This window comes from Penaeus chinensis, chromosome 18, assembly GCF_019202785.1.
Source record: "Penaeus chinensis breed Huanghai No. 1 chromosome 18, ASM1920278v2, whole genome shotgun sequence".
Taxonomy (NCBI): Eukaryota; Metazoa; Arthropoda; class Malacostraca; order Decapoda; family Penaeidae; genus Penaeus; species Penaeus chinensis.
The window spans coordinates 19114008-19116507 of NC_061836.1; positions in this window are offsets into that span (position 1 = coordinate 19114008).

The window sequence follows — 2500 nt, forward strand, 5'->3', positions numbered from 1 at the left end:
ACCTTACACTGTTGCATCCTTCTACCTTCCTCCACATAATCTCAACATAGATGATTTGGAAGATCTACTTGGGCAGATGCCTCATCCATTTCTACTCTTGGGAAATTTCAATGGTCGGCATCACCTCTGGGGAGACACTTTGTGCAACCCTCGAGGAAGGGCCTTGAAGTCCTTGTTCTCAAGAGTAGATGCAGTTTTATTGAACAGTCACACACCCACACATTTCCAAATTCAAACTGGGACATTCTTCAATATTGATCTATTATATGGTTCACCTGATTCACAGTTGAATTACACTTAGCAGGTCATGGAAGACTTACATGGAAGCGACCACTTTCCAATACTTTTAGAGGAGGTGAATGGTATTCCAGCCAATGGGGTGCAGGGATGGCGACTTGAACTTGTAGACTGGAATCTTTTTAGATCAACTGCAGTATTGCAAGGATCTGTGAATGATTTCCAGTGTATTCAAGATGCTGTTAATCACTTCACATCCCTAATTCACCTAGCAGCAGAGGCATCAATTCACAGAAGTAGCGGGCAGTACCGTTGACCTCTGGTACCATGGTGGTCTGATGAATGCCAACAAGCTGTCAGAGCAAGAAAAGCTGCATTGAGGCAGTTGAAACGACACCCAAGCGATGTAACCATGATTCAGTATAAAAAGACCAGATGAATGCCAAAGGAGGCTAGACAGACATCGTGGAGGCAGTAAGTCTCCTTGAATAACCCCATGGCATGGGTATGGGACAAGGTGCGTAAGATTGCTGGAAAGAGCACATCTATGTCACCACCTGCTCTGAAGATAGATGGCATAATCCTCACAGACAAAACATATGTTTCAAATGAGCTAGCAACATCCATGGTAGAGATCTCCTGTGGAGCATTTTAAACTGCCCAATTCTCCACTCTTTGGGCTGAACAGGAACAACACCCAGTGTCGATCTTCAGTAGGACTGCAGCAGAACTTCCATACAACTTGCTATTTTTGTGCAAGGAGATGGACTCTGCTTTGCAGCTCTGCCGTAAGACTGCCCCAGGAAGTGACGATATTCCATGCTAAATGATATCTCACTTACCAGAGAGCTCCCAAAAGTTCCAGTTGGATCTATTCAATCAGATCTATAGGGAGGGGACAGTGCCCTAGGGAAACTTATATTTTCAATAAAAATTTAATTATACATAATGTTTATGCAGTAATTTTATACATTTAGAGCATAATGATTATGCTTTGATTTTTAATATAATGTTTGTTATTTATGACATTTATTGATAATTTTTTAACATTTTAAATATTTTATTACTTCAGTCTAACAAGGTGTTTGCCCTAATGACTTTAGCTATTGACGCAGCAGACGCAGACTGAACTTCAGGTTGCGAGGTTGTGCTGCTACACTAGCAAAACATTGTGGAAGCTAAAATGGAAAAACTACCTGACTTCTCTGCAACTTACATTATTTAAGCCTCCGGGCTAGTACAGTGGTAACGTGTCGGCCTCTCATCCAAGGGGTCGGCGGTTCGCACCCTGCCTAGGTGCGAGAAATTACAATTGTCGCCTGGAGGTCACTGCTGTGGCTGGGCACCATGGCAGGTAAGGACTAAGCTCATGCGTGTCAGCACCAGCTGACACACGTTAGCGAGTCGGCATTAATCGACACAGGCCGGGCTCCCCTCATGGGCATAGCTCGGGCAAGGCATATCGCATATCCTTATCCTTATCCTTATCTTTACATTATTTATACGCATGACCCTTCGCTTCTCAAGGCTTTTAAATTTATTTCTCAGATTCAGGCAATAATTTTATTTTATTTCACACATTGCTCTTTATATGAAAAGTGGAAGTTGCCTTTGGGTTAGCCTCTTATTGTATCCATTGCAAGTGATCTCTGTGTCCAAATGAGACAACTGGATAATTCCACTGATCATGGACATTTACTTGACTTATTGCTTTAATTTTTTTAACATATCAAGATACATAGCCTTTTCTTTGATATTTGTGAGCCTACTAGGTTAAATCATAGAAGTACAGAATGGTTTTGAAGACCTTTATCCCACCGTAGTCAATACCATATCATGACCCGGGTACACTGGAAATTCTTACCATGGTATTCTAGTGACTGTCATGATTGACTTAAAATTTTACCCATATAGAGTGAATATGTATTTGATGTATTGTTTAAAAGGTACAGAGACATGTGCAACATCACATTATATATATATATTTTTTAAGAAGCATATGATGTGATTAGTAATAAATGAAAATGTAAAGCCTTATCTGAGACTTCATGAAATATATCTAAAACATGTCATGCTCTGATTGGCTGGCAGGAGTGTATTAAATTGTACCAAGGTAGAGGCAGTTTGAAACAAGCCAAAATATGTTTCAATAGGATCGAATGACGTGCGCGTAATGGGTAAACATCAAAGTGTTAGGGGTTTCGGAAATATTACAAAAGAGGCCGTAAGTTACATATATCCAGTTGGCATATACAAAAGTCAT